This window comes from Rhinolophus hipposideros (assembly GCF_964194185.1).
Source record: "Rhinolophus hipposideros genome assembly, chromosome: 5".
NCBI classification, from domain to species: Eukaryota; Metazoa; Chordata; class Mammalia; order Chiroptera; family Rhinolophidae; genus Rhinolophus; species Rhinolophus hipposideros.
In genome coordinates, this window is record NC_138051.1 from 28,285,934 (window position 1) to 28,293,902 (window position 7,969).

Below are 7,969 nucleotides of genomic sequence, written 5' to 3' on the forward strand. Positions count from 1 at the left end.
GAGCAAGGAGTGTTTATGCCCAGGTCGTCCTTGGGATGCCCCAGCTGGCTGAACTGCTCACACCGACTCACTGTGCCATCTCACTAACTATTGCTGGCCCTGGTTATTGCACTATCCCTGTGCTTTTCCTCTGTTCTGCCCACACTTTTGCAAACTGTCCATTCATTAAACTTGACTCAAATGATTCACTGTATGTGGGCCATCTGTTTTCTGTCAGGACTCTGACTGATACAGTATGTTAGCACTTATGTAAAAAAAAAAAGTGTGTATATTGAGGAGGGGACACATGCACTTATAAGTACTTAGAGTGTCTCTGGAAAGCTGCACAAGAAACTGCTAAGCGTGGTCACCTCTAGGAAGGAAACTGGGTGGCCGGAAGTGAGGTAACTGGGTGGCTGGAAGTGGGCAGCAGGAGGAGGAATATTCATTTTTACTGTACACTTTTTTGTCCCTTTTGAATTTCGTGCTATATGCATGTAATACTTAGCCAACAGTAAATTTTCATTTAATGTGTTAGAAAATAATAAAAAAGTAAGACTGCAGAGGGACTTGGTGCCAGAAGCCTTCACATGCTGCTGTCCCGGCAGCACCCGGATCTCTCCTCCCCAGGACAGCTGCCTTTCCTGGCAGGTGCTCCAAGCTGCCCATTGAACAAAAGGAATAAAGAACAAAGGCATCATTTACAGGCTTCCTCCACTATATACTACAGAAAAGAGGTGTACTCTTTTGAAACACAATGTGGTACGTTAACTCTTAGACCATTTTCTGATACTCATTGGCAGACAAGGGATTCATGCTAACTGCAGGAATTTCACAACCTCATCAGCCTGTGTGTAGGCCACATCTTGTCCCTTCTCTTTGGAGGTCAGAGTCACAGTGACCAGGATAGAGTCTGCTTGGGATTTTCACATAGGTCTACTCTTTAACCCCTCTCTGACATCCTTGCCACCCTCTGGAGCCCAAACCAGCCTTGGCCTGGTTGAGTCACAGCAGGGAATCTGGCTGGGACACCACACAGCAGTCCCTGTCCACCTCCTCTGGGCTTGGCTCCTTCTCCTCAACCACGGCCATCCCTTTCCACAGCAATGTGTCTATTTTTATCATGCTCATTATACGGCAGTGCTCTTCATTTTCATCTCATTATTGTTGGTGGGGTCATCAGAAGCTTCATCACCCAGGAGACAGGGAAGGAGGCTGTATACTCAGCTGTCTTCCTATGTCACTAATCCATCATCTGACAATGCACTGTCTGTCTTTCCTCATTGTAGGGTGACCACCAGAGCTCATTGGTCATCCTGGCTCTTCCTCCTTCCAGAAGTGTTTCAATCACAGTTCCCTGTGTTAACTGGACAAAAATAATCTTTTAGATAGTTCATCAGAAAGAGGGTTATTCCAGAAAAGAAAAAAAACCACGACAGAAATGTGGAAACACAAACCCTCTGGCCAGCCATCCATGTGCAAAAGACAAAAATCTCTCAAGATGGTTCCCTTATATACACCCCCCACAGGAAGTTAGAACCATAAAATTTAACAGTAAGTCAGGACTAGAGAGTAACGGGGAAGCCCAGCTCCAGCCATAGACCTCCCAACTCCCTGGTCAATTTCCTTAAAGTGCCAGTTTGCTTTTACCACCTTCAGTGATCCTCTCTGCTTAAATAAAAGGGTATAAACATATCTATATTTTATAGACAGATGTATAATTGATAGAGAAAACAGAACATCTGTACAAATCCTCTGTGTGAATCTTTCTGATTTCACAGCATTTATTCATGTCTTAAATGTTTTAAATTCAAAAATAATACCTGCATATGGTAAGGAATAAAAAGAATCCAAACACCATTAAAACATAAAAAGTAAGTGACCCTCCTACCCAGATCAACAATCTCATTTCCAGAGCCAACCACTGTTGTCAACTTCCTTTTTCCTTCTAACAACAGTCTATTGTAGAATCCTCTATAGATTTGCTTCTACTACACAAGCATATTCTACATACTGTTCTCCACCTTGCACTTTTCCCATTTAACTGATATCCTGGAGATTGTTCCATTCTCAGTAGTTACAGACCTATGCCCATTCTTTTTAACAGATATCGAGTATTCCATAGATCAATATAATGTAACTTATTTAATCATCCCTTGTTGACGAAAATTTGCATGGTTTCCTGTCTTTTGCTGTTATATAAAGGTTATAAAATGTATCTTTGTCCATAAGTCTCAACACAAGTTATCTTACATTACATGTAAACCCTTGGCCTTTCTGAAGTTTTTGGCAGAACAAATGAGGTAAGGATCTAATAAAGATGTTAGGCACTGTACTCTATTATGGCCAAATAGCTTACCTGGCACATAGTGAATGCTTGTAAATGGCTGCCAGTGACAATGGTGATGGTGATAACCACAACAGCATCCACTTTGGCACCATCACGTATATTTGTTGAATAGAGGTGTGTGCAGCTAATCCACTGCATTAACGATGACTGCCTGAAGTCTTCTAACCCTGAGTGACTAAGTCCTCAAAATCACTTACCAATCAGAATGACTTTGCAAAACTTCCTAAGAGTGGGTTTTGACATGGGGAGGGAAGAAAGACATCACATTAACACAGTGACAGGATGCAGCAAATGGTGATGACCCAGGATGGAGGAGCTTCTGAAGCCAAACTCTGTGCAATCTGTATAAGACATTCCTTGAGGGCTGGTTCACAAGAACCTCTGTGTGCAGATGCAGGTGAATTGGGATGGCCAAGGGCTGGCGGGAATGGAGACATGTCCTTGTGTTAGGCCAGGTGATGGGGCAAGGAGGCAAGGCCAGCAGGGGTCAGACCAGAGCTCTGAATGCGGAACCATTTGGTTACATGAGAACATAAGAGGCCCATGGTGGGCAGCTGGAGGCTTGTGTTCTGTGCCTGGTGGATAGAAGATGGAGGATACAACCGAGAGAAATGTAAGCTGGGGAACCCACCAACTAGAAGGATTGTCTGAGGAGATGCTCTCTTACCCAGATGGGTTGAAATATAAACCTCACCAGCTGGGGATCCCTGGGAGATGAAAATGAATAGCTCTGAGGTGAGGTTGCCACTCCCTGTTAAACCTTGTAAATGGTGGAAGAACAGAGCAGAGGTTGCTCCTCAGTCCCAAGGTGGATGGGAACCAAAAAAAACTTCCTGCTGGGCAGGGATGGGGCCTCTGCAGAGAATAACTAAACAGCAAGGTGTGTTCCCAAGCCCTGTGTGAAGACTTGGTAACAAGGCCCCATAATAAAGCTAGTATCTACCATAAACAATGCCCATGTGTTAATTTGTTTAATTCTCATAACAGCCCTATTATAAACAACACTACTTATCCCAATTTTACAGAGGAGTAAACTGAGTCACAGAGAGGTTGACCTTCCAGAATTGCAATCATGTACTTAAATCTATTGTCAAAATGTGCTCATTAGCTTAGCCCTGAGGGACGCTCTTACAGGTCATCTGCTGCCCCCTAAGATGTGCCTTCATAAGGAGAGCCCCCAGCAGGAGGATCAGGCCTAGGTCACGTCCGTGGCTTTCCTAAGCCACTCCAGGAACAGGCAGATCTCGGTACCATGCTGCTCTTCCCCTGCCCTCTGGGGTGAGACACAAGCTGCTTCTCTGAATAACTCAACCATGGAATAGTGGTAGTAAAAGCACTGGACTGGGATCAGGAAGGCCAGGGCCAGGGAACAGATGGAATGCAGAGAGAGCTCAGGAGGAAGGAAGCAGGGAGGTAAGGCTCTGAGCCAGCTCTGGAAAGTAACCAGCTGTGGGCTGAATACAGAGGACACTGGGTCCACCTGTGCTGGGCAGGATCCAGCAGGAGTCAGGCAAACACTGGGGACAAGCAGGGAGGGTGATGCAGGCCTCTGGCCTATACCATAACGAAACCTCACCCACTGAATAAGCTGGGATGTCGCACATGAGTGTCACTTCACTTCACCTTGGCAACAAGTTATTTGTCTCCACCATCCTGGGAGGGCTGGAGTGATTTCCACAGAAAGGCTTATTTAGTTGTGGGTCGTCTCCTAGGAATATGCTGCTTCTTCCTCCCTGCCCCCACTCCTCACCCAGGGCTAGACAGATTTGCCCTGCTGTAGCTTTGTCATGTCTCCAGGCGCGCATCAGCGGGCCTGGCCGGGAAAAAGCAAAACATGGAATCGGGAAACAGAAAGTAGCTGACTGCCTTTGGCAGCCCAAGACGTCAGTGCCGCCAGCACCATGCCCATCCATCATATCCATCCATCCCAAACTGCTCACAGGAGGAAGGCAGTGAAGAGTCATGCTGACCCCCTTTCATCAACCACACTTGTGACAATCACGATGTCCCCCAGGGCCTCTGTCCTTGGTCTGGTCTCTGAGGTGCTTGGGACCTATCCTTCCAAACCTTACAGGTTGTCATGGTGCTTGCAGCTCAGACTCTTCATTGGACAGAGCAGCAGACTGTCTCCATGGCAATAAAGAGTCTGTGGAGAAAGGACACTGGCCTTGGAAATTAACACACAGGAACACTCCTTGGAAATGAGCTCCTCTTGGGGGAGCAGGAGAGATTCCCCTCCTGAAGATACATTTCCTGAGCCGTTCCACTGGCCTGGGAAGTTCAGTTTCCTAACGGCGGTACTATCATCCCTTTCTACCCTCCAGACACTGAGAATGCCAAGTGCAGAGTCTTGGCTACACCAGTACAAACTGTAAGTCAGGAGAGTGTGGTCGAGATCGAACACCGCCCGTTTGCGCTCCACAGCCAGTGCTCCTGCCCTCCCTGCTCCTCCTGGGCCCTCCCTGCTCTTCCCCACAGTCTCTCTCCCCTTCTGACAGGACCCTGGACCCCCGCCTCCCTGCTAAGGTGTGTGCTGACACAGCTGAAAGCAATGCCTCCACTCCCCCCAAATACTAGTGTATTATCACAGGACTTTTGATAAGAAAACAAACAGATCTCTGCTGGTCCACTACAGTTTGGGGAGACATTTCTGTGCCCTGTGGATGTGTCTTTCTCTTCTGCCTTTCATACCACAAATCATGGCTTTTGCACAGTTCAAGCTCACAGTAACACATGGAGGCCACTAGGGTTCTTTGAGACTCCTAGTCTCTTTCTTAGCCGACATTTGCGCACCTGGAATCAGGGTGAGCTAGGTTGGGAGACATGGCCTTTCTGTCTCTGCCTCCCAGGAAGGAAGCATTTCCCCACCTACCTCAGTTGTCCAGCAACCCCTTTCTCCACATCAATACTTGCTTTCACAGAAGGATCAGAAACCCATTCTCACTTGAATGTGACTAATGACAGATCAAACACATTCTCTCAGGGAGATCAGACGTTACATCTTAAGGAAGGACTTCCTATTGGAGTTTCAGGCACCAGTTCAAGGGAGAGTGGTAGGTGGTGTCACCATAGGGGACCGACCTTCACTGCCCAATGTCACTGCTTCTTCCTAGCAGCCCAAGAGCACAGCTTATGCTCACCTCCACATCAAATAGAGCCACCTGCAGTGAGCAACGGCACCCCAATCTGCCTCCTCCTTCTCACGTCTTAGTGACCCTGGGTTTCTCCTGGGAGTTCTCACTTCCTAAAAACAAATCAAAAAGCTCTTTATCAGATACACCTCAGTTCAAGTACCAGCTTCGCTGCTTATTTCATGTGTGAGTGTCTTCACTTGAGTTCCTCCAAAATCAGAGCCTAAGGCAGGTAAATCCTTTGCAATGTGATCTTGGAGCCCAGGAGTGAAGGTGTAGGGAGAGAGATACAGAGGTCCCTGCTGTGGGCCACAGGGGTCAACCCCACATGGCCCCACTGAGAAAGCACAGAACACCTTCCAGATTTCTCCTCCCGTAGGGCTGAAACTGCCACCCACCAGCTACTGTCCCTGAGTGCATTAACCCTGCATTGTGGACTCCCTGTGCACATGGCCTGGGCGAGCCAGCCTTTCTGGAGTCAAACAAGCCACAGGGCAAAAAGCACACACTTTGTGGTGTGTGTCTGAGGAGTCTGAGCCCCCTGGGAGCTGTCCAGCGGCCCTGTGGACGACAGCTGAGGTGGGCTGAGGGGATGTGGCCACACGTAAGCCTGTCACTGAACCTTTCTAGAATCTCAGGTTCTCCACACATAAAATGGGGCTAAGAATTGCCCTGCCTCACAGAGCCGTTAAGATTTTTAAAAGAGAGAATTTCTGAGAAGCACTTAGCACTGTGCCTGACCTGGAAAAAAGGCTCTGCAAGTGAAGCTGCTGCTGTTCCTTTCCTCTGGTTGGGACATCGGGGATCACCTTTGTTGCACTGAAAGGCCCTGAGAGTCTATTCCGCACCCCACATCCATCTCTTTGGCAGGACTCAGCTTGGGTGGGACTGATGTCATGCAAGAGATGGATCCTAAGGTAGCAACCTGAATTCCAGGTCTAGAAAACTTGGCCTGCAGTTCTACTTTATTTCCATGGGAAAGACAAACCTTTCTGCAGTGTGAGGCAGAGAGGGCTATAGCTACGGATGGCCCTGGGGCAAATCCTCTCCTTTTTTGTTTTTAAAGAACTATTTTTTTATGTATTTGTCACTGCCATTTAGAACTTAGGGTCTAAGTAGGGGTTCCTCAGAAGCGGGAAGACCTAAACACACCAGAGTGACCCTTCGGAAGAATTTATTCATTCACAATTCATTCATTTATTCAACATCCTTCGTCAAGAAGTTTCTATGTGCCAAGGCCCTGCCAGAGGTGGGGGCTTCTGAGATGAAAGACTCTCCCTGAGCTAAAGGAGAAAGCAGAAATCCAACAGTGATGCCCACGCACTGTGATGAGTGCCGTGATGTGGCTGCCCAGGAGGGTGGGTTCTGGCAAAGGTGGCAGCTTGTGCAAAGACCTCACAGCAAGAGAAGGCACAGCACATGGCATGTGCGGAGCTGCAAGTCCTTCATCCAGCAGAAGCAAAGCTCCTGAGGGCAAGCGATGGGTTAAAAAAGAAGAGAGGCTGGTGGCTCAGGTGATTAGAGCTCCGTGCTCCTAACTCCGAAGGCTGCCGGTTCGATTCCCACATGGGCCAGTGGGCTCTCAACCACAAGGTTGCCAGTTCAATTCCTCAAGTCCTGCAAGGGATGGTGGGCAGTGCCCCCTGCAACTGAGATTGAACACGGCACCTTGAACTGAGCTGCCGCTGAGCTCCCGGATGGCTCAGTTGGTTGGAATGCGTCCTCTCAACCACAAGGTTGCTGGTTTGACTCCCGCAAGGGATGGTGGGCTGCGCCCCCTGCAACTAGCAACGGCAACTGGCCCTGGACCTGAGCTGCGCCCTCCACAACTAAGACTGAAAGGACAACAACTTGAAGCTGAATGGCACCCTTCACAGCTAAGATTGAAAGAACAACAACTTGACTTGGAAAAAAGGCCTGGAAGTATACACTGTTCCCCAATAAAGTCTTGTTCCCCTTCCCCAATAAAAAAAAGAAGAAGAAGAGAGGCTGACAAAGGCAGCAGAGATCCGGATCCCAGGGGTTGTACCCCACACAAAGGAATTTGGTCCTCACCCTGACGCTAGTGGAAAGATAGACCAAAGGACATATTCTATACCCCTCTGTCCGCCTCCTTAGTGTTGTAAAAGCTGCAACTGCTGCATAATGGCTTTGATTTATAGTATAAGTGGGGAGAGAGCCAAAAGCAACCAATAAGCCTCTCTGTGGATAAGGCTGCTGCTTAAACCACCACCAGCCACCAAACCCTTTGTTCTCTGACTTTACTTATCGATAGTCACACACTCTGAGTCTCTTACAATTGCATTGACTGAGAAACTTCGTAGCAATGTTGTGGAGTCATAGGTACAACAAATGTTGGGTGGACAGATGGATGAAAGGAAGGACACACTGTATAATTTATTTTTTTCATATGTTTATTGTTTACTGCATGTCTCCCTCACTAAAATGTAAGCTCTGTGGGGCAGTGATCTTTGTTTTGTTCACCATTACACCCTAAGGTCCTAGAGTC